The sequence below is a fragment of the Plecotus auritus genome (genome assembly GCF_963455305.1).
Source record: "Plecotus auritus genome assembly, chromosome: 7".
NCBI lineage: Eukaryota > Metazoa > Chordata > Mammalia > Chiroptera > Vespertilionidae > Plecotus > Plecotus auritus.
The window spans coordinates 119,848,999-119,874,758 of record NC_137774.1 but is presented as its reverse complement, the minus strand read 5'-3'; the positions used below and the strand labels follow the sequence as shown (position 1 = coordinate 119,874,758).

Sequence of the window (25,760 nt, the reverse complement as noted above, 5' to 3'; positions counted from 1 at the left end):
AATAGCAATCTTACTAGCAGAATTGAATAGACTGTGATAGAGAATGTAATATTGCAAGCATGATAGTTTCTCTTTAATAATTTAAAGTACCTTTGAAATGTGTGTTTTTTAAGTGTGTGTGTGTGTGTGTGTGTATTGAAAGCTTTGTGGATTTTTGTTTGTTTACTTTCTTTTAATGCTTTAAGGTCTTTTACTTGCAAACATTGATTTTCGCAGAATGTAGTTGTGATAACAGACCTCACTGATCTTAAGCTTTTCCTAGCTGAGCTAATCTTCCCTTGAGGGTTTCTTACATGTTAGTGTTTTAGCAGGTTAGAGTTGATGCAAATAGAAAATAGCAAAAAATACTTCTATTTCTATAAATACTTAAAAGTAATTTTAGGAATTCTAACAAACATTCAAAGAAGATTAATACAAATTCTTCTCAAACTCTTCTAAAAAACTGAAGAAGAGGCAATACTTTCTAACACATTTATGAGGCCAACATTACCCTGATACCAAAACCTGGCAAGGATAACATAAAAAAAATACAGACCAATATCTCTGATGATTAAATATTGGAAAATCCTAAACTAGCAAATGGAATCACGATCAAGTGGGGTTCATTCCATGGGCACAAATATAGTTCAACATTCACAAAATGATCAATGTGATATAGCACATTAATAAAGGATAAAAACCCTATGATCATATCAACAGATGCAGAAAAAGCATTTGATAAGATACAACATACATTTATGATTAAAACACTCCCTAAAATGGGTACAGAAGTAAAGTACCTAAACATAATACAGGCCATATATGATAAACCCTCAGCTAATATCATACTCAGTGGTGAAAAACTGAAAGCTTTTCCTTTAAGATCTGGAATAAGGATCAATTCTTGATATAGGAATCAGAAGGAGCCAAATAGTTTTGTACTTTAAATTACAAGGATGGCCCTAGCTGGTTTGGCTCAGTGGATAGAGCTCGGTCTGCGGACTGAATGGTCCCAGGTTTGATTCTGGCCAAGGGCACATGCCTGGGCTGCGGGCTCAATCCCCCCCAGTAGGGGGTGTGCAGGAGGCAGCTAATCAATGCTTCTCTCTCATTGATGTTTCTGTCTCTCTATCCCTCTCCCTTCCTCTGTGAAATCAATAAAAATATTTTTAAAAAGTTACAAGGATGGATTTATATAGGAAGCTTTAATTTAAAGAAGGAATTTAGGTTGAATTGATTTGGAGTGGCATGACTGAAGTGGGGGAATTTGTAACAAAGATCCCTGAAGTTATGGTTATGATTGAAGACATGGAAAGGAAAGGCAGAGGAGCAGAAGGAATTACACCTAATGTGTGTCTTTCAGATCAGGGACATTGTGCAGAGATAGATACTCAAATCCAAGAGAAAGACATGTTAAATTTTACTATTCAGAGAATAAGGGGTCATCGATCAAGTAAAGCAATTACATAATGAGATGGACATTGTATTAGTTATCTAGAGCTGCCATAATGGAGTACCACAGACTGTTTATCTTAAACCACAAAAATTTATCTCCTCACAGTTCTGGAGGCTAGAAGTATGAGATTGAGGTGTTGGCAAGGTTGACTTCTTCTGGGGCCTCTCTCTTTGACCATCTTCTTCTACTGTCTTCACCTGGTCTTCCCTCTGTGTGTGTGTCTGTGTCCTAATCTCCTCTTCATAAGCATTTAAAAGAGGAACACTGTGGCTCAGTAGTTGAACTTTGACCTATGAACTAAGGCAGTGGTTCTCAACCTTCCTAATGCCGTGACCCTTTAATACAGTTCCTCATGTTGTGATCCCAACCATAAAATTATTTTCGTTGCTACTTCATAACTGTAATTTTGCTACTGTTATGAATTGTAATGTAAATATCTGTGTTTTCCAATTGTCTCAGGCGACCCCTGTAAAAGGGTCTTTCGACCCCCAAAGAGGTCGTGACCCACAGGTTGAGAACCGCTGATCTAAGGACACCAGCCATACGACTTCATTTTACCTCAACAATTTCTTTAAAGGCAGTACTCCTAATACAGTCACATTCTTAGGTTCTAGGAGTGAGGACTTCAACATATGAATTTTCAGGGTGAGGGGGATACAATTCAGCCCAGAACAGAAATGTTCACTTCAAGTTTGCTATGAACTTACCCTAATATGTTCGCTGTGTGAATACAAGAAAATAGTCTAGCCAATAAAAAGAAGAATCATTATGATGGATCATTTAGATTGCAGGATAGATGCGTTTAAAAACTTGTTTTTATTTAAACCCTTAAAAAAAAGGGAAACCCTGTTTTGACTAGAAAGATGTATGTGAACCTGTTACTTTTGAGGGAATGGAAGGACTGGAAGATGTTCTATAGGTAAATGGTATTGGATTGCCTGTGGAAATGGATCTAGGACAGGTCTAAACCCAGGGCCTTCTGAGGAATGCTATACCTTTGTTTTTTTCTAGTTTCACAGTGAACATTCAGGAATATGCTGGGGTCGATTAACACCAGCCACTACCCTGAATGAACAAGTAAGCACAGAGAGGAGTCAGGTGAGGCACTGATGAGGCTGGAAAGGCTGAACCATTCACCTTTGGTAAAATCCTTCCTTGCACTATTTGTTTTTATTGGGAATCGGGGGAATGGGAAGCTTATTCCTTTTTTTTAAAAAATATTTTATTGATTTTTTACAGAGAGGAAGGGAGAGGGATAGAGAGTTAGAAACATCGATGAGAGAGAAACATAGATCAGCTGCCTCCTGCACACCCCCTACTGGGGATGTGCCCGCAACCAAGGTACATGCCCTTGACTGGAATCAAACCTGGGGCCTTTCAGTCCCCAGACCGACGCTCTATCCACTGAGCTAAACCAGTCAGGGCGGAAGCTTATTCCTTTATCTTAATATGTGTTGTGTTGTTTCTTGCTTTGTGTTACTACCTCTGTGCATTTCCATAGTCTTTGTCAGTTAAATGTTTTATAACTTGGTCTGTTGGTGTATTTTTAATCAATATCTCATAACCCCATTGGACACTCATGATACACTTGATGATAGGCCAGAATTGGAATCATTCATCCAACACACACTCACTGAGGTCAAATGGTACCCGTTCCAAGAAAACACACACTCTAGTAGGTAAAATGAGAAGAACGTGTGAGTTGTCAATGCAAACTATAGAGAAAACTTAGCTCCATGGGATGACTTCAGGGAGGAGGAGTGGTACGACCTGTCTCAGATCTGTTTGCAAAAGCAGGAACATATCTAGGGTTGTGGAGTATCACCCAAACTAAGAGAGTAGAAATCATGAAATGCTGTCCAAAGAATGATTGAGAAGAGGATTTGGCAAGAAGGAGGTCATTGATGTCCTCAAGGCAATATCTTCTTGTGTGGTGAGAGTGGGAGTGAGGGGGTCACAGTCACTGTATGTTGAAAAGGAGAGGTATTATAATTAGGGAGAGGAGGTTCAAATTTACCCTTCACAAAACTCATCACTATTTTTTCTTAGTTGCTTAACACACTCAACAACAAATTTATCTTCTTTATTGAAAGTATTACAGATATTCCCTCATCTCCCCCTCCTATTAACCCCTTACACCCCATCCCTACCCCTTTCCAGGCCTTCCCCACACTATTGTCTGTCCATGGGCCATTAATACACTCATTTGTTATCTAAAGCTTATCAAATACTTTGAACTATTGTATTTCAGTAAGATATAGCTTATATTTTAAATAATTCCTAACACTAAAATTGTGATTAAACCAAAAATTGCAGTTGTATTTTTCAATTGTTACCTCAAAATTCAGTGCTTGGATAAGCAGACATAAATCTTTATAGCCTCAAGCCAAGTCTATTTATTTTTTGGCTCCAAGCCTTATTCAAATTTGTTTCTAGGACCTTGGGACTAAACATTTAATCCATGTCTATTCCCTTGAATAAGTGGCAATATAAATATTATGGTAGAATTAGTTCAGATGGGAAATACCAATGCCTGGTATGAGATTATTGTCCTGAGAGTGGTGAACTAGGGCCAAGATCTATGTGGTGGGAAGACCCATGTGCTAAGACTTGTCCACCATGGAGAGGGCTTTCTCCAGCTGAGGATGATGCTGGAGGGCCAGGTTGTATGGCACCTTTCCTTTAATGAGAACAGATGAATTATTCCTGGAGATTATTTTTAAAAATTAATGTCTGATTCTGTTATACTATATAAAGTATTTTCAGTGTTTTCCTTCTTTTAATTTTTACTTTTATATTTTATTCATTCCACAATTTTGTGGTATGTGCTGTGCACTGTCTATGTGCTCAGTGAACAACTATGAAAATCTCTACCAGAGTGGAGCTTATGTCCTAGCAAGGGAGACAAATAATCAATAATATAACAATATTATATTAATAGAATGTAATCATATTATATAATAATATTATATTAATGTAATTATATTATCCTAATATATAAAAGCCCTGGGTTGTAATGACCAGTAACGACCGGAGGCTGACCAGCCAGAAGTCAGTGCTGGCCCCGCCCCCAAGCAAGTTGTAAAGGGCAATCAGGCAGGCAGGCAGAGGGTTTAGGGGTGATCAGGTAGGCAGACCAGCGGTTAGAGGAGATCAGGTAGGCAGACCAGCGGTTAGGGGTGATCCCGTGGATAGATGGCCCCTCCCTGGGCTGGTTCTGCCCCCAAGCAAGCAGATAGGGGCAATCAGGCAGGCAGGCAGAATGGTTAGGGGTGATCAAGTAGGCAGACCAGCAGTTAAGGGTGATCAGGTAGGCAGGCAAGTGGTTAGGGGAGATCAGATAGGCAGGCCAGCGGTTAGGGGTGATCAAGTAGGCAGGCAAGTGGTTAGGGGAGATCAGGTAGGCAGATGGCACCTCACCGGGCTGGCCCTGCCCCCAAGCAAGCAGATAGGGGCAATCAGGCAGGCAGGCAGAATGGTTAGGGGTGATCAGGTAGGCAGACCAGCGGTTAGGGGTGATCAGGTAGGTAGGCGAGCGGTTAGGGGTGATCAGGTAGGTAGGTGAGCGGTTAGGGTGATCAGGTTGGTAGGCGAGCAGTTAGGAGCGATCAGGTAGGCAGACGACCCCTTGCAGGGGTGGCCCTGCCCCCCAGCAAAGAAAGAGGGAGGCCCAGGCCAGCCAAACCATTGCACCCCAGCCTGTCAACCTGCAGAGGGAGGCCACCTGTGGCAGGGGAGTGGGAGGCAGCGCTGCACAGATGGCAAGCAGTGGCAGTGGCAGTGGCGGCGGTGGGGCCAGCTGCTTGCAGCCCAGGGAAGGAAAGCCCCGATAGGCCCTGATCTCAGGCCAGGCCTAGGGACCCCCCCGAGTGCACGAATTTTTGTGCACTGGGCCTCTAGTCTATATATATAAAAGCCCAAGCAACCAGCAGACTGGCCTACCAGCCAGTAGCTATGACACGCACTGATCACCAGGGGGAAGATGCTCAATACAGGAGCTGCCAAGCTGCGGTGACTTGGCAGCTGTGGTTCTCAGGGGAAGCACCCAGAACCAGAGAGGAGGGAGCCCAATTCCGGGGTGCATCACCCGAGAACTGCCCTCTTGCAATCTGGGACCCCTTTGGGGATGTTGGAGAGCCAGTTTTGGCCTGATCCCCACAGGCCAGGCTAAAGGACCCCACTGGTGCATGAATCCGTGCACTGGGACTCTAGTATAATAATATTATATTAATATCATGATATTAATATAATATATTAATATATTATAGTTATATTAATATATAATTTATTTTAAACATTTATATATAGTGAATAAAAAAAATATAGTCTGCTAGAAGATGATAAGTGCTATCACCTTCTTTGATTATAAATAGATGCACTTTAGCCCTCACAGGTTTGGTTTGGCTCAATGGATAGAGTGTTGGCCCTTGGACTGAAGGGTCCCAGGTTCTATTCTGGTCAAGGGCACATGCTTAAGCTGAAAGTTCAATCCTGATCCCTGGCTCCAGGTCGGGGTGTGTACAGGAGGGGCAACCAATTGATTTGTCTCTCTCACATTGCTGTTTTCCTCTCTCTCTCTCTCTCTCCCTCCCTCCCTCCCTCCCTCCCTCCCTCCCTCCCTCCCTCCCTCTCCCTCTCCCTCTCCTCCCTTCTACTTTTTCTAAGAATCAATGGAAAAATACCCTCAGGTGAGGATTTAAAATTAAAAAATAAAATAAATAAATAAATAGGTGCACTTTATATTTTCCAGATATAACCTTGATTAGGAAGACTATGTTGCCAAACAAAACATGGTATCCTATATAATAATAGAGGAACATGCAAATTAGCCCAGACACCGTAACATCATGACCGATTACAGGAGGCTGCCTGTGCGTGCGCGGTGGGGCGTTGCTCTGGAGATAGGGCGGAAGTGGGGAGGTGCCCAGAGGAGGCGGAACCATCCGGTGCCGGGGAAGGCAGGGGTGAGAGCCCATAGCATGCCCCTCACCAGTCCTTTGCCACCCACCACTCACACTCAGAGAGCCCCGCCGCTCACCTGCCGGGGAAGGAGCACAGTGCAGCAGGCAGGAGGCTTCCACGTTCTCCTCCAGCGCCATGATGGGATGGAGCCACCGTGTTGCTCTGGAGATGGGGTGGAAGCGGGGAGGTGCCCGGAGAAGGTGGGACCAGCCCAAGGTGACTCAAGGGACTGAGGGCGGGGCTTGAAGTGGCTAGAGACGGTCAGAGGGGTTGGGGGCTGGGCCAGGTGTGCTGGAGCTCTGTGTGGAGAGGTTCGGGTGTCAAGGCAGGGTGGTGGGTGGGTGGGCGGGGCCACGTGATTTTGTATGCTGGGTTCCTAGTCTATAAGAATAATAAAAGTGTAATATGCTAATTAGACCGACGTCCTTCCAGACATCCTTCCAGACGACCTTCCGGACAAAGCCTAGGCTGCGAGGGAAGCCCGGGTCTTGGGTGCCTGCTGGTGGCTGGAGGGAAGCCCAGGTCCCGGGTGCTAGAGGGAAGCTGATGCCTGCAGCTGGGGGAAGGAAGGCCTACTCTTGCATGAATTTCATGCATCGGGCCTTTAGTAAAGTTATAACAGCCAATTTTACAACTATGAGCAATTAAAACCTTTGATACTCTTCAGTGTTTATATTTACCCCTACAAGCAATTGGTTTTCAAATTCAGTAACTTCCTTCCAAATAAAGTAGCTTACATCTCTATTAGTTTGTATTTTTTAAATCACCAAGTCATTTGCCCAACTTTCTGGTTAACTTGCCTAACTTGTGTTCCATGAGGCCTTTGAACATTGAGGCCTACTGGAAGACTTAGGTGCTTTTGCACATCCACCAAGATATAATTCTCCCTTTTCCTGGCCAGGGATGAGGCAGATGAAGGGCCTTTCCTTTTCCTGGGGTCACGGTGCAACAGAGCCGTTACTCTTCTTTCCCAGGAGAAAATGGTTGCCCATTGCAAAAAGGTAAGGAAAAGGAAATGAGGATAGTTCTATGCAAAGCATATAATCCTTTTTCTTTCTGGAGTCTATATATTCATGCTATTTCAAAATATTTCTATTAGAGACAAAAATCCTGATTCTCAGTGTTCTGGTTGGGAAAACAAATGTATCATTCGCAGTCCCTCAGTTCCATAAAGCTGAAATGAAATCCCTGGGGACATGTATTTCAGGATTCAGAACTTTTTGGCTTTTAGCAAGTTAATATAGTAACTATTCTAGATGTTTGTTTTGCAATGTTCTTCACTCAAAATTTCTAATCCCAGTTCTTGGACTTTAGGATGACTATTAGTGATTTGTTAACTTTACTTGAGGTTTATAATTCATAAGATGAATCTTTTAGAAACACATTTAACATTTTAATATTAAGCCAAGAGTTTTTAAACCTTCTAAACAAATACTGGAAGAAAATTCAGCATTACCAAAATGTGTAAAACATCAGCATTTTCATATACAGTATATATACTTTAGTTTATCCTAGAAAGCTTAGCTATTTTAGGTGTAACTAGTTGAGTGGGTGAAATTAGAAAACACAAAGATTAATTTAATAGTTATCTACTTAGTTCATTAAAGAGTACATATATATCGTTTTGGTGAACAATAAGTATTTTCCCCCCCATGCAGTTACATGAAATAAAAGTCAAAGTACTCTTACTCTTAGAGCTTGTATAGTTAAAAAAAAGTAAAAACTCATGTATGCAAGCAACTTTTGGGAGTAGTAATACTTTTTTAGATTAGAAGACAAGAGGATATGTTCTCTCATTTATTTAGCATTTGGGCCCTGGGTGTGGACATCAAGTTAGGTAATTCTAACTACTGAATGTTTATATTTGCTAATGAACTTTCAGCCTTTAAACTGAGATTTGTCTCTGATCTTCAGAGAAGTTCCCAGGTGTTGACTTATGTAGAAGTAAGTATCTAGCCAAATTTTCAGAAAATACATTTTATCAACTTAACCACTGTGTGGCCTATCAAATTGTTTCATCTTAATTCAGGGACAAAAGAGGAATGCTGCTCTGGAGGACGCTAGCATATACTGAATTATTTTCTCGTTCTTTGCCAAGTGTACAGTTCATTGTTCGGTCACCTGTATCTGTCAGTTTAACACATTGAAGGCAGTTCTCAGCACCCCCATTCTTCTCTAAAACTTACATGGAAGCTTCAAACATTATATGGCTCATTATTTCCCAAAGAAGGTTAAGCCCTTTACTATCAGACTGGAATCCTTCACTAATTAGAGCCCTTGCTTTGGCATTGAATGTGTCATGTCTGCGAGCCTCCCGCTGTGATCAGGGGCTCACTGCTAGCTCACATAAGTGTCCAGAACCTGCAGCTTTCTGGGGAGGACTGCCTGCTGTTTCCTACAGGACACTTTTTAGCTCTCTAAAATTCAATCTCTTCTTTAACAGGCTCTAAGTAGGATTGGATGAGCTATTCACCAGTTCACTGAGAAGAGTTTGCTTAAACTACCCTGTTTGTCCTCTTCAATTTTAGTGTCTACACAAGAATAAGGAAAGCAATACTTTCAAATGTGGGAAAAAAGTAACACTTCCCATTCTTTAAAAAATGAATATTTGTTAATAGTATTTAACTTCATGTTAAGTTAAAAATATCGTGGTTCTTTATGATTTAATTAATAAGGATAACCCAATATTGGTTTAAATTATTAAAAAGATATTATTTATTTTTTTCTCTAAATGTTTATTGTTGAAATTATTATATAGGTCTTCCTTTTTCTCCCATAAACCACTTCCGGCCCACTCCCATCTCCCCCTGCCCAGGACCTCACCACCCCATTGTCTGTGTCCATGGGTTATGCATATATGCATACAAGTTCATTGGTTGATCTCTTCCCACCCACCCTCCCCTGCCCTAACTACAATATTTCCCTTGATTTATCTTTGTTTTGGGAAATACATAATTTATGGTTCCTTTTTCAGTTGATAGAGTTTTACCAGGTGCACACTAGAGAGACTGAATCACAGATAGAAGGATTGAATGGACTGGCAGGATTCATGCCTTTGAATTGTCAAACAGTGCTTTTGGGAGTCAGTCAGGCTTTGATATTCCTGTTTATAGGAGTGCTCCCTTGTCTTCTGTTTCATCATTGCTTCTTTCTCCCATTTCCAGCTTTCCTTGGTTAGAGTCGGGAGCTGGCCTAAATGATGCAAGTACCTTGGTGTTTGCTTTCATTATGGGTTAGCTTCTTGAAGAAAATTCTGTACCATGGATAGACCATGATCTTGTATTTGGCTAGTTCATTCACAGGTTAATTTTAGACACAAGACTAGCTCTACAAGCTTAGTGCATTCTTCTTTTTGAAAGAAAGTACATTATAAAAGTTTTTAAGAGATTACAATTCACTTATTCTTGGGGAGAATGCTATGTAAGGTTATTTATATTTCATGATTTAATGAATATATTGAGATTTCATTATACTTATTCTATAAATACATTGACATATTAATTTTAGAATTTATGTTATCTTTGGTTTTAGTATCCCATCCACTCATAAAAATTAAGTGAAGGAACAAAGAGCAGATAAAGTTTCAAAGTAAAAAAAGAGTTAAATGTCAGAATTATTGAAGGCCAGAGGAAATAATTTTTTTTTTCTGAAAAAGGATTTTTAGAATGATAACTTCTGAAAAGAAAAGAAAAGTAAAAACCCAGGAAGCAGAGAAAATTGTTTATAGAAAATTCTAAAATTATAAAAAAAGTAACACACTTTCTTGTTAACTTAAGAATTTTTAAATGTCTTTGTCATGTTGATATTTCTTGAAAGACTGCTGTATTAAAGAGTCAGTGACTATTTTAAAGTATAAAATTAACTATAAACCATCAGATGGATGAAAATTATTATTAAACTAGAGGCCCGGTGCACGGATTTGTGCACTGGTGGGGCGTGTGGCCTGCGGGGAACTGCCTGTTGCGGGAGAAGCTGCATCCCAATCAGCTGAGCAGCTGTGGATCTGCCCTCTGAGTGGCTGCTCTCACTGTGGGAGCACTGCTTATCCTGGTCAGCCGAGCAGTGCTCCCACTGTGGGACCACACTGACCACCAGGGGGCAGCTCCTGTATTGAGCGTCTGCCCCCTGGTGGTCAGTGTGCATCATAGCGACTGGTCGACCGATCATTCTGGTCGTTGCGCTGTTCAGTTGCTGGACTTTTATATCTGTAGACTAGAGGCCCGGTGCATGAAATTGGTGCACGGGGGTTGTGTGTCCCTCAGCCCAGCCTGCACCCTCTCTAATCTGGGACCCCTCGAGGGATGTCCGACTGCCTGTTTAGGATCGGGCCTAAACAGGCAGTCGGACATCCCTCTCACAATCCAGGACTGCTGGCTCCCAACCGCTTGCCTGCCTACCTTCCTGGTTGCCCCTAACCGCTTCTGCCTGCCAGCCTGATCACCCTCTAACCACTCCTCTGCCAGCCTGATTGATGCCTAACGGCTTCCCTGACAGCCTGTTTGCCCCTAACTGCCCTCCCCTGTAGGCCTGGTCACCCCCAACTTCCCTCCTCTGCTGGCCTGGTCACCCCTAACTGCCCTCCCCTGCAGGCTTGATCACCCCCAACTGCCCTCCATTGCAATCCTTGGTCCCTACCAACTGCCCTTCCCTGCTGGCCTGATCGCCCATAACTGCCCTCCCTTGCAGGCCTGGTCCCTCACAACTGCCCTCCCCTGCTGGCCATCTTGTGGTGGCCATCTTGTGTCCCAATGGGGGCAGGATCTTTGACCACATGGGGGCAGCCATCTTGTGTGTTGGAGTGATGGTCAATTTGCATATTACTCTTTTATTAGATAGGATAGAGGCCTGGTGCCGGGTGGGGGCCAGCTGGATTGCCCTGAAGGGTGTCCAGGATCAGGGTGGGGGGTTCCCTTGGGGCATGGGGCAGCCTGGGTGAGGGATCTGTAGTGGTTTGCAGGCCGGCCAACCACAACCCCCAGTGACCCAAGTGGAGGCCCTGGTATCTGGGATTTATTTATCTTCTACAATTGAAACTTTGTAGCCTTGAGCGGAGCCAAGCCTCCTGCTTGCTCCGTGGCTGCAGCCATTTTTTGGGGATTTATTTATCTTCTATAATTGAAACTTTGTAGCCTTGAGTGGAGGCCTGGGCCTGCCAGGGTGTGCAGAAAGCTTGGCTTCCTCCATTGCCGGGGAAACCCAAGCCTCCTGCTCACTCCTTGGCCACAGCCATCTTGGTTGGGTTGATTTGCATACTCGCTCCTGACTGGCTGGTGGGCGTGGCTTGTGGGTGTAGCAGAGTGATGGTTAATTTGCATATTACTCTTTTATTAGATAGGATACTTGTTTCTTTGGGAAAATTAGTGTTTTTTTGGGGGGGCTCTAAGTTTCTATATGTCTCTCTGTAGTATTGAAATTTTGTTTTACAAAAAAATGTATATTTGATATTTATACACATACATATTTTGGAGGGGTTTCTTTTTAAGTATTTTTTAAAATTTAAAATGATAGATGTTCATTTTAGAAATTCCATAAGAAAAGAAAAGGAAAAAAACCCCACCAGTAATCCAATACCCTGAGGCAACCCATAGATATTGGTTAATTTTAGACAGTTGTTTTTCTTCTTTTAATAGTTAATTGAAGTTTCTAGCTCATTTAAATATTAGGATTTTGATGTTTTAAAAGTTCTGTTTGTATGAGTTATGCATACATATATTTATTTACTTATATGGGAAAATCTATTCATTTTTTAATTTCTTCATTGATTTTATGGTGACAAAGCCCATTCTGTGATTTATAGTCACTATGTTCCTTTTGAATGTTAGTAATTGGTTTTTAAATTTTTTATTGCTTTTGATTTATTTTAAATTATATAAATAATGCATGAATATATTCTTGGAAAAGGTTCAGACAGTACCTGTGTTAGTTTCCTTTTTTCCTAGTTTCCTGTGCCAGTTTCCTACTTAATTTTAATCGTGGTCACCAGTTTTGCATGTCTCTTTCCTGACATTTTCTTTGCATTAATGTATGTATTAGGCGTTTGAATGGGACTTTTCCTGTAGTTCTAGACTAGGGGACAAAACTAAGAACAGCCAGTATCTCATATTCTAAAGGGAGCTGGAGTGCGGCAGTCTCTGTAGGGATTGTCTGCAATTCCCAACCACATGCAGCTTCTCCTTCTACCATAGGCCCCCTCCAGTGTGTATAAGGGAATTTGAGGGAGGGAGGGAGGGAGGGAGGGAGAAAGAGAGGGAGGAAGGACAGGAGAGAGAGGAGAAAGAGAATGAGAATATTTGGCTTCCAAGTGAATTGTTTGTAAGAATAGTTGGTTGCCGCTGACTGGCTGTTCTACCCCCTGTGCCTATGAGCAGGAGAACTGGGAGAGACAGAAGCGGCAGGAGTAGGAGTGTTCTATTTGATTTGGAGTAGCAGAGTTGTGTGAGTGTCCTGAGGGGCTTAAGCCATCCTGCTGGTGTATCATCAGAGGGCAGTCTTCTGGGTGAGGAAAGCTTTACAATAAGAGGTGGTAAGGTACCCACCTGACAAACTTACCTTGTACCACGGGGTGGGGAGTGCCCCAGAGAGGAAGGGGGCTAGAAGAAGGGGAGCTGGAAGAAGGAGGAGATGCCCTAGATCTCCCAAGGTTAGGATCTACCACCTAGTGAAACATCCTCTATCCCCACTGATATTTTTGAAGCTTTATATCAGAATTTTAAATATATTAAGATTAAAATACCACATAATATTTTAAATTGTATATTATATAAAGTATAATATATTTAATATATGTAAATATACTAATATTTTAAGTAATAATCAGTTCTTATGCTTATTTAAAAAAATTCTAACAATTTTAAGCTACACTTGCCAATTTGTTCTCTCAGGTGAATTTAGATTCCAAAACAAAATTTCCCTGGTTTTTGGCCCCTTCCATATTTGCTGCTCTTATCTGAAGGTGAGAAACTTGGCTCCCATTATTATTACTAGGCCTTTGTTCAGGTCACTTGTTAGTTCATCCCCTGGACGTCAGCAAGCCACTGCTCCCTGTGTGGATACCTGCTCACCACGACCATGTTCCAACACCCCAGGCCAGTCACAGTGGCATCCAGCACTGAGGCATCAGTGCTCAGGTAGCACCTCACATCAGGCCCTTCTTCCTTCTGCTCAGGCCCAGACACTTCCCCCTACATACAGCCCACCCCATGCCTGACTGTCACCCCCTTGCCCTTCTCACTGGCTTAGGCTCAGATACCCACACATGCCCAGAATGGAGATGCCTCATCACTCCATTTGGAATACCCTCCTCACTCTGCCCGGGCTCTGACACCTCCTGCCAGGGTGCCTGCCCTGTGGATACTTTCCTTCCCAGCCAGGGCCCTGTCACTGAGCTCAGTCCACTCCATCTGTGAATGCTCTCTTCACTCTCTTGGCTCGACTCCCTATGCTGGGCTCCCATAGTCGATGGACTCCTCCTTCACCCTGCTCTGGCTCTGGTACCTGCTCTGGGTTGTTTCTTCTGAGGGATCCCTGTGTCACCCTACTTGGCTTCTGACTTCCTGCTCCAGGTTGCCCATCATATGAATGCCCTCCTCACCTCACTCAGGTACTGACACGTGCTAGGCGGCCCTCCTTGGACACCTTTCTCACCGTGCTTTGGTTTTGCACCTAGATGCCTGCCTTATTCTGCCCATACAGTAGTGGTCTGAATTGTTCAGAAAAGAAGAGAAGAAAAAAGAGGAAGGGAAAAGCTGTATTTGGTTTTCATATCTTCCTTTCTCCCAAATATATTTATTAAACCCAGTTAAAAAGCAAATAAGGTAAGGTGCCTGCTTACATTCTGGAAGTGGGGACAGACATGTGAAGATCTGACCTAGAGTGTGCTAACACAGAGCTTTCCCCAGGGTGGGGGAAGGGGATGGCAGGTTGGAAGGACACCTCCTATCTCAGCAGACGAAGTAGCCGGAGTAGCATCCACACTAACATTTACATCAGATATTTTAGAAATTTAAGTAAGCATCATATTAAAAGTGTTAGGATTACTGGGAAAACACAAGTAGATTTAATTTATTTAAAAAGCCTTTATTAATGAGAAAAATCTCATTACATGAGCATTTTGGGCTGTCTCTGCCTCTCTGCAAAACAAGGAAGTTGGTTTAAAAATGGAATCATGCTGCTTCGAGGGCCTGGAAAGTGCCTGAATATGAATTACTGCAACCACTGAAAAGAATTTAAAATGAAGCCCTGAATATTTTATAATGGGAATGCTTAATTTATGCTTGGAGTAAGCATGGCAAACCTCCGAATAAAAAGGAGAGGGAAGCTATTCTTATATATAGAATTCCTTGCTGTTTCTTTATAATTAAAAAAAAGATCAGTGAGGAATATTATGGAAGAGGGTTTTCTCACCTGTGGTGTCCTTGGGCTTGCTTCCATGACCGAGGCAGTACAACACGAGGTCTGACCAGGGGAAGACATCACTCAATGGGCAAGGGAACCATGGCTGGGCATGAGCCTTGGACCTGATGGGAGGCTTACACATGGGACTACAGATTCTATCCCTGGGGAATTTGGGGGGATGCACAGTAAGCTCTGTAATTGTCTTCCCCATGTATAAGAATTAGGATGTATACATTTTTTTCCTGAAAGAATTACTTATGCATAAAATAGTTCAAAAAAATAGAAATTGAACTATAGACTATTTTTCTGGCCTGAGAAAACAAAAATATTTCTGGTAATGACGTGCAAGGTGGAATGTAGTTGGATTATAGAATGCATTCTGTGTTTTTATTTATTTTCAGAGTACATTGGAATTGGAAGTTCAGTATGGGGTGAAACAGGCAAGTTGGGTGGTGATCTTAGCTATCAATTGTGGTTGAGGCCCAGTTCTGTTGTTGTTCACAAACACATGATCTTAGGTTATTACTTAACATCTCTCGATCTCAATTTACTCATGAGTATGATATAAATAATAATGTTGAGGAAAATTATGTTCTTTCCCCATAGCATATTACGCTGCTTGTAGATTACTAGGTTGATGAGCTATAAAGATAATCCTGTTTCTCCACACACATTTCATGTCCAAATGACTATTTTTATGGAAATTACTCAATGTATCCAGTTTTTTGAAATGAGTGATTTTGGAATTAAGATAATTTTACTTAGCTAAAACTAAAAAAAATAAGCTTCCTTCAAACAGACATTTCTTTAAAAACAGAGAAAACCTGCTAGCTTTACCTCCTTGGTACTTAGGAATCACAGAAATAGGGATAATATTTTCATCTCTAATACAATGCTAATCACATAGTGAGAAATAGCTGTGCTGGTGGTTAATGGATTTGCCTTAAAATGATGCTTAAGTTACATAATATTATCTTTTTTTTAAAAAAATATATTTTATTGATTTTTTACAGAGAGGAAGGGAGAAGGATAGAGAGTCAGAAACATCGATGAGAGAGAGACATCGATCAGCTGCCTCCTGCACACCCCCTACTGGGGATGTGCCCGCAACCAAGGTACATGCCCTTGACCGGAATCGAACCCGGGACCCTTCAGTCCGCAGGCCGACGCTCTATCCACTGAGCCAAACTGGTTTCAGCACATAATATTATCTTTTAACTGCTCTTACAAACAGTGGCAATACTCCTTCCTTGTGTACTCAGATTACTTATGTTATATTACTAATGTAATGTAAGACAGTGCGTGAAAGAGATAACTAGTTGTGAGATACATGGTTTTATTAAATCAACAGTTGTAATATTTTCAAAGAAATAGCGAGCCTAATCATCATATTAGGGTCCAGACCACACACTTCTGAGAAAACTATTTGTAATAAGTTAGGGTTCGTTCCTATAGCTGCTGTCTAGATACTGAAAAATCCTTTGTTTTGGCAATTTTCTTTTAAAATATTCTAGGTTGCACTGTATCATTTCTGTTTTCATAGCTGCTTTTATAATGTGTTTCTGCTAAAATAGCAAGTGGAAATGCTATCAAACTTTAATAGTTAGTGAAAGTAAGCATACTTTTAAATGTAATTTAATTTTTCCCATCACCATTTATCCTCTCTGTGCCCTCTTTCACCTTCCCCCTAACCTCAATCCCACCATTACCACACTGTTGTCTATGTCCATGAGTTCTCTCTGTCTTTTTTTTTTTCTTTTTTGCTCAGTCTTCTCCCCAGGCATCCCCGTACCAGAGCTGTGTGCCTGCTCTCTTTCTATGAGTCTGTCTCTATTTTGAAAATAAGCACACTTTTAAATAAAATAAAACATCTGCAGATTTAGTTGGATTTTTTGAAAACAAATGCCTAATTTTTAAAAATAGAGTTTTTAACTATAAAAGTAGCATTAAAAATGCTTTTTCCCTTTGAAATTACTTATTTTCTTTAGTCACAAAACACCAGACCAAATTATGTACTATCTATAAACCTGAGGTAAAAGGTAAAACTAATTTAATATTCTTAAGAAAGCATACCATCCAACACTTTAAGAAAATATAGTAAAACTCCCAGAATGCACAATTTAAAAGGACTGTGTCACTTTAGGATTTAGAAAGTTATCTTTTCTTTATGGAGCTCAATAAATAACAAAAGATACATGACTATAAAACATTATTATTTTTTTTGGTCACAAGTAATTTTATATTTGTGCAGTTTGGAATTAAATGAATGTAATTATGTGATAGACACACAGATATATTAGTACTCACCATTGTTAGTGTTTAGAGGAAGTATTCAATAAGTATCTGTTGAATGAATGAGTTTTAATGGTAAAATATGTTAATTATTGTGATCATATTTCAAGTTTGTTTTGTGAAAATATAATTGATATAAGCTTGACATACCTCTTTTGTTTTTTAAAAATTAATTACATCATGTCTATTAACAAAAGACCAGCTCACCTAAGACAATAAATTCACAGTGGCTGCTATGTGGTATTAAGTTTCTTTTTCCAACAGTCTGTACTGTGTTACACTAATTTGGGTTTTGTGTGTTAGTGTGTGTAGTTGTGGATGTTTATAGGCTTTTCCAGGTTAAAAAAACGGTGTTTATAATTATGTTTTTCTTCCTGGAATATAAAAATTTGGTGTATAAAATTTCTTTTAGAAGTATATTGGAATGGGGAAGTTTGGTTGATAACTTTCTATGGAAAAATGTTAATGATTGATTCTTATGCCTTTTTTTTTGAAAGTTCTCAAAAGTAGCATTTTTCCCCCAGTTCTTAGGATAAACAAGAGGATTGTAACTGAGGAAATTATTCTGTACATAAGGCCTATGGAATTCCCAGATAATGAGTGATTGTTCGCTTGCCAGATATATATGGCTATTTTCTATGATTTTGAAAAATAATAACAGTTATTTCTCAGGACACCATTTATTTTGTTTGAAATATTCCCCCCCCCCCCCTAATTTTAACTTTTAGTAGTTGGGTTGATGCTAAGGTACTAATTTTGAGTCATGTTATCTTGGTTTCTGCACTTTGTGTGTGAGTTGGTAGTTATGGGGGACATTGGGTGACCTGGCTTCCTATTAACCGTGTTGATTTCATGCCAGAGGTTGACCTCTTTGATTCTTATCCTTGGCCTCAAGACCTCAATTTCTGATTTAATCGCATGCCTGACACTTGGGCATTCTTAGTCTATCTTAACTTAATTAACCTGGTTAGTTGTTCAGTAGTAAGGGCCCCAAACTCCTCCCTAATATCTAGAAACAAGCTTCTTTAATTTACCTTGTCATTTGGCCAAAATGAGTTTTCAAACTGCCCTGTAGAAATTTTTTCATATTGGCTTTTTTTTTTTCTTTTCTCACAATAGTCCTTCAAAATGTTGACTGATGTGTAGAAAATTTCATATATAACTAGCAAATTGTTTTCCAAATGTTGTTCTGTACAGGCTCCGGAGAAGAAAGTTCCTGGGTCATAAATGTGTGAAAAACACTACATAATTTTCCTCTTCTCTTAAAGATTCATGGTACTTATTTGTTTCACAATGAAAGCATTTGATAAAATTTTTAGCATAGCACTAAGTTTATGAGAGACCAAGCTTTGGTGCTTGTTGACAAGCTTTGAAGCCACTTTTTTCTGTGCCCAGGAACTTTGAAACTATTAAAATCTTCTTCTTTAGGAGCAGACCTGAAGCTTCAGCAATGTCCATGTTTGAAGTTTGTGGTCCACTAAACCGATACTCTTGGCAAATTTCTTTCCCTCTGGAGAAAATTGGATGAGGGATGATGGAATACGTTGGGTGAGTGAATTATAAGAGGCTGGTTAAATAAATGAGCTAGATGGCTTGCTTTTTTCACTTTGATTAGTGAGTAGCCCTGGTGCCATTTCTCTAAATAAAAGCCTAAGCAAGCTTCCTTGGTCAAGGTCAGTGGCAGGTGGCAGAGATGTGAAGGAGCAGCTATGTTATCTGAGAGTCTATTTGCTGAGCAGGCCTCGTGCTTGGTGAGCAGGGACTACAGGGGTGGCTACATGGGTATGGGCTGAGGAGTGTGAAATTGTGATGTGCGTTGATAAGCAAGACTTTATAGGGCTGGCATGACATTTTCATACTATCATTTAGTACATTTATTTTACTATAGTGCCTTCATCTTATACCTGTTACTTTATGGAGTTGATTTTATTTGGACCTTTGGTACAACAGAAATTTCTTAGTAAATCTAAACTCCTGGGGTAATTGAGAAAAAAATATTTCAATTATGCTACAATGAAATAGTACAGTTTTGCCAAGTTGTTTGATCTTAGAATTCTTTTAGTGCTTAATACCTATTATTACCTACAGAACCAGTGTACTATCAAGCATGCTTTGAGAACTGTTATATTAAAAGTATCTAAATATACCTGGAACTCATTTTGTGATTTAGCTAAAATATAGGAGATATGTTTTCAATTGAACATTATTTTTAAAAATCATATGTATTTTCTTATTTTTGACATCTGAGTAGAAATTCATGAGATCAGTAAGTAATTGATTTAATTCATAGTCATTGTATTAGTTTGCTACTGTTGCTCTAAAAAATTATCACAGATTTAATAGTTAAAACAACACAAAATTATCTTATTAATTCTGTAGGTCAGAAATCCAAAAATCAAGGTGTCAGCAGGGCTCCATTCCTTCTAGAAGTTCTGGGGAAGAATCCATTTCTTTGATTTTTTTTTTTTTAGCTTCTAGATGTCACCTGCATTTATTGGCTCATGTCCCCTTCCTATATCACTCCAACCTCTGCATCTGTCATCGTCCTTCTCCTCTCAGATACTGACCCTTTTATTTCCCTCTTAAAAGGACTCTTATGGTTATACTAGAGGCCCGGTGCACAAATTTGTGCTCCTGTGGGGTCCCTTGGCCTCGCCTGCGGGATTGGGCTGAAACCAGCTCTCTGACATCCCCCAAGGGGTCCTGGATTGCGAGAGGGTGCAGGCCAGGCCGAGGGACCCCACTGGTGCACGATTGGGGTTTGGGGAGGGACGTGGGATGTTGGCCAGCTGGGGAGGGACCACAAAAGGGAGGGCTCCAGGGTATGTCCAGCTCATCTCTCTCAGTCCCAATCAGCCAGACCCCAACAGCAAGCTAACCTTCTGGTTGGAGTGTCTGCTCCCTGGTGGTCAGTGCACATCATAGTGACTGGTCGACCAGTCGACTCTCTGCCCCTGGTGGTCAGTGCACATCACAGCAAGTGGTTGAGCGGCCTTAGCACATCATTAGCATATTATGCTTTGATTGGTTGAAGAGCCAACTGGTCAACTGGACACTTAGCATATTAGGCTTTTATTATATAGGATTGAGCCAATCCAGATAATCCAGAATAATTTCACCATCTCAAAGCTCTTAATTACATCTACAAAGTTCCTTTTGCTATGTAAAGTAACATTCACAGGTTTCCAGGATTAGGACGTGAACATCTTATGAGGGCCATTATTCTGTCTACCACAGACATATAGTTCCATGAAATATAAAACTATTAGTCTTTAATCTATAGCATCTTATAGTAAATTAATTTCATCATTGGAAATCAAACAATATTTCTTACAGATTTTTTGTAAGGAGTATCAACTGCTAAAACTTACACAGGGTAATATTATTTAGAATATGTTTATTAGATGTTCTCTCTTTGTCTTAACTAGGAATATTTATTTATTTTTGCTGATGTCATGACATCTTCCACCTAAACATAGCAGTAGAAATCTCTGAAATATATGAAAATTGTCCTTATAGCCTAAATAACAGTCTTCCTTTTTACAGGAAAGTTGTTACAAACCCTAGCAGGAAGAATGTATTAGATAACAGTAAGTTTGCTTGAACAAGTTATTGTTGTTATTTTTATAGGTAGTAAGTAATATAATTGACCTCTTTGTACTGACTGCTAGGATGCTTAGAGCAAGTTTGTGACCCACATTTAGCATTAATATCTTTATTTTTTTCTTACAATTGCTTTTATTTTTCTCCTGGTTTCCTCATTTATGTTTTCCTTCCATCTCAATGTACTATATATATCTTTATGCCTTGCCTCAAATCTTTTTTGGAAGTAAGCCATGTATACATAAATAAGAAAACATTTCCTGTTAGTACTTTGCAGTAGGGTTTTCTGAGGAAGTATAAAACCTTTATCCTTGCAAGTTTTTAAATTTAGTTAGAATGTCATCAGGATACTTTGGATTGGAATTCAGTTTAGAGAAGATTTAAACATCCATTGACATTTTTCCCTGATTCCTCTTACTCTCAAGAATAATGGAAATATGCAAAAAATTATTTTGCTATTGGGTTATATTTTAAAAGAATAGAAGAACTTTTGCAGGATCACTGAAGTCAAATGTTTCCCATTTGACTCAAAATATCTATCTTCACTACTCGAGTGAGAGCACCCAAATGAAGAAATTCCAATTTCTTCTGAAAAAGACTTCACAAATATGAAAAAGTGGCAGAAAGGGGTTCTGATGGTAGCTGGCAATTCATTTTCAATTTATTTTTGATACATTATAATAAATACTATAATACCCAAAAGTTCTCTCTCCTTTATAATTTTTATCTGTGGTGCTAAAGAGTCCAAAACTGCCCCGAGGAAGGAAGCATATCATTTCCCTTCCCTTCCTCCGAGTTTTCTGTTTAAATCCTGCTGTTGCCAAGTTTGAGTGGAAAATCATTCCATTGCCATTTGGCAGTGTACATGACTCTTGGCCAAAAAGAACTATTTAAGCAACTTTGAAATCTGCTTAGATTTTAGAGCTGTGTGTGTGGTGTAGCCCCAGTGCTCCTGGAAAACACGAAGAGGCCTGCCATTCTCCCTGACATGCTCTCAAATATGACATAATTCCATGTCACGGGTACCAGCAAAACAGAAGAGCCCACACGAGAGTCTTAGCTCCATCTTCTGAGCTTTCTGCCATGAATCTGAGGGGGACTATTACTACTGTTAATAGTGCACATTAATGGAGCAGTAACTCTAGAGCTAGGAATTGTGATAAGCCTTTAATGGCATTTTTCATTTAATCCTCACCACAGTCCCCGAAAGGAGTTTCTATTATTACCCCCACTTTATGGCTGAAGAAGCTGTGACTTAAGAAGTTAAGTCACTTGCCCAAAATCACATGGTTTGTCAGAATTGTGATGAAAAACATTTGTATGTTTGATTTTAAAGCCCACAGTGTTAACCTTTATGCTGTGATCCCCATAGTTAAGTTTGTGTGTATACAGGGAGCCAGGCTATATTGTTGCTAAGAATGAGCTTATATTTAAAAATTTTTTTGATATAAGAGTAATATGTAGAACTGACCTCTTTAAATTTAGAAAAAATATCACTTAGTATTGTTTTTCTTTTTGCTATCAACTAGAAATTTCCTTTGCATTCTGAAAGGAAATATAACTCTAATATTACCTTGAGATTTATGTGCTATTGAGTCATAGCATTAGGGGAAAAAAGAATAACTTTAAATCATTTTGATGGGAAGCAGCATAACTGGCAGATGTAATGATGCTAGGAGTGAGGAAATGAATCTTATATTCTGGTTCAAGTTTGACTCATATTCTTTTAGAGAGCAACTCAGCATTTTAATAGTTTTGATATCTTTTCCTTAAAATGAAGATATACATAAATATAACTATATAATTTATGGTAGAAGATTTGAATTGTCTTTCTAAAGTAGGTTGGCCAGCAACTAGATTCTAGGTTGATAATATCTAACTAACCCATATGTGCCGCCCAAGCTGTACTTGTCTATGAATAGGCGGAAAGATCATTCCTTCTCAGGAAGGGAGGAGGGAAGCCCAGGCCCACCCATATGATCCATAAGTCCTTAGTCTGCACCTGCTTCCTGTTGAGTGGGCCCTCATTCTGACTTGAGAGCCCAGCTTTGGGTTTGGTTTCCATTTTGGCTTTTTTTCCAGCTCACTCAGTGAAGTTGTATGTATGTTTAGATTGTGTTTGCTACACTTCTTACCCTTGTCCAACTCTCTGATTTTGGATGTTGCCTACCCTCTCTCATGGGCTTAAAAGCACATGCCATTGCAAGTGCATGTCCAGCGTTCCAGCTCTTGTTGAAGTGAGCTAGGTGCTTGTCTGAGAGAGTCAAGTGCTAGATGGCTAAAAAGTACTATAAAGGAAAAGGTTTTAAAATATTATTTAATATTCAAAATCTCTATACTTAATCACAGAAAGGTACTACTTTTTAAAAGAATTTTTGAGCCTGCTATGCTTACTTACTCATTTCCTCCTTTCTTCCTATTTTCCTCCCTCTTTTCTCCCCTTCCCTCCCCTCCCTTGTCTTCCCCTCCCCTCTCCTTCCCTTCCCATTAGTCACAAAGACCTGATCATTCTGCCTTAAATATTTTCTAGAATATGCATATTCTTTTATCCCCATTGATACCAGTTTAGGCTAAAGAGCTGCCATCTCTCTCCCAGTTTATGCCAAAAATATTCCAATTGGTCTCTGTCTTAAGGTTTTCCAGTTTCAATCAATTTGCTATAGAGTAAAATGAAAATTTGACGGGGTCATCCTTCTTAAAACCCATTGGTGGCTCCCATTTCCCTTAAGGCTGAAGTCCAAACTCCCTGGCATTCATTACAAACATCTGTTCCATCTCTCACTCATCTTTTGCTACCCCTTCCCCATTTTATACTCTAAGTTACAGCCTTCGATAATATACTATGTAATTATTGAATTGAATTGAAATGCATGGATAGGCTTACAGAGCTACCTAAAACAGTTTCCAAAATGATGTGTGTTTGTTCATTCCTCTGTGTGTTTCATCAGAACTGATCCATGGAGGCTGATTTGGTATGGCTGTGACCGTTCCATGTTCCAGTTTCTTTATGTATCCCAAACTTTTCTGCATCCTTTTGATTCATGGATTGCAATGGAGTGAACATAATTTGCTGGAACCACAGCAAACTGATGAAGCTCTGACAGGGAAGAAAATCCTCCAAAGTCAAATTAAGGCCTTCATCAAGCATGTCAAACTCGCGGCCCGCAGGCCGCATGCCTCATTTATTTGACCCGTGTTTGAGTTTGACATGCTTGGCCTTCATTATCCTGCATGAGGATGATTACAGTGGTTTCCTAACTGGTATTTCTCCTTTGGTCTTCTCCAGTCTATCCTGCAGTCTGTTGGCAAAACCGTTAAAAAAGTACAGGTCCTTATTTAAAACTATTTAATGGCTAACCTTGATCTTGAGGATGAAGTGCAAATGTTTTTATTGTGGCTGAGTCACTCCTTGGTCTGGTCCCTGCTTCTCTATCTCGTTATATACTTTTACTCCTTTATTCAGCTATCCCAGGTGCTTGCACTTCCCCTTAAAAGACGTGTGTGTGTGTTTGTGTGTGTCTGTCTATGTTCGTTCCACGTATTTGATCCTCCTTTTCTTATTACTATTTTTTCTTTATGCTTGTTCCAACTTTCATAAAGAGCTTGAATGACTTAGATGTATATCTGAGGCATAGGAACTATGTAATCACCTGGTTTTTGAAAGACTGACTGATTTACTAAATTAATGAATGAAAAGATAAGCATGTAGATTCCATTCCCTTTTGGAAACCAAAACCAAAACCAAAACCAAAACCCTTTTCTCATGCTTATTCCTTGCCCTCACCTTATTTTTTCTCATTCAGTGACAACTTCTCAAAAGAATGACCTATACTCCAATGCGTGTATTTATTTACTATCATTCCTTAACCCTTTACAATATGGCTTTTGTCCTCATAATTTTACTGATATTATTACTTAGCATATGCATGTATCCCTTTTGCCATATTCAGTAACGTTATCTTTTTTTTTAAAAAAAATAGACAGGTTTAATGATGCATTGTTCTTCAAACAGATGTCTGTAGAGTCTTTAACTAAAATCCAGGAATATGCAAGTAGGTAACATAGACCATGTAGCCAAATCTAAAATAAACTGGCTCTTATAACTACCCTGTAACATCACAGCTCTTCTGCTGTCCAAAATGAACATAATCTCACATGAAAACAGTTAATGTAGGGCCAAAAGTTTTGTGGCCAGAAGTAAAAATCAAAAGAAAAATAGCATTTTGGTGGTTAGTTGGTGAAAGCAGGGAATCTGGAGCCCTTCACTGTGCTGCTTTGCTCTTCTTACTCTTGCTCTTTTTGTCCCTCTTCTTCAGCCCATCCATGTTTGCTCTCAATAGGTTTGAATAAGCCAACTGAAACTTACTCTCTTCTTTGGACCTCACCACTGTGCTAATCTTCTTTTTCCCGTCAGTAGCTCTTAACAAACATTTATTGTCTGAGGGCTCAAAGCCCTCCACTGAACCTTTCCTTGGAATGGGTTTAGTTCGGCCATCATACTTCCTCAGGGTGATGAACACACTGCCCCACAGCTGGCAGTTCTGGAAGAGCCTGGTCAGCTCCGTCAGGAACTGCTCATCTCCAGCAGAACCATCCCGGCTCCGCTGGCCCCACTCAGGCCACATCAGTGACTTTATCTTTTATATTCTCCTTACCTTCTCTTTTTTTGCATATCCTACCACCATTTCAAACTCAGCATGTCTAAAACTAATTATTTTAATATTCACTTCACATCAGTTCTCCACCTATGAACTTCTTTCTACCAGTTGTAGAACTAGTCACCCAATCTCAGATTCTTGATGTTATTATCCCTCCCCTTACCATTGAACTGTTTGATTTCTTCTTTTGTAATATTTCCTTCCATTTTACTCCATTTGTAGTTACTATACTAGATCACAATTTTATCATTTCATTGATACATGCTTACAATAAACTTCTATTTGTCTAATAGAAATGTAATGTGATCACATATATAATTTTAAATTGTCTAGGAGCAACATTTAAAGATGAAATTCATTTATATATATTTTATTTATTCCAATATATCCAAAATATTAGCATTTCAAAATGTAAT

The 25,760-nt window shown here is 39.9% G+C and overlaps 1 pseudogene across 1 annotated transcript; it reads right to left on the bottom strand.

Annotated features, from left to right (window-relative positions):
* Positions 1-24,948: 24,948 nt before the first annotated feature.
* LOC308253612 (signal recognition particle 14 kDa protein-like) lies at positions 24,949-25,280 on the bottom strand (annotated as a pseudogene). The gene has a single exon. The product of its transcript is annotated as a signal recognition particle 14 kDa protein-like (transcript).
* Positions 25,281-25,760: the final 480 nt, after the last annotated feature.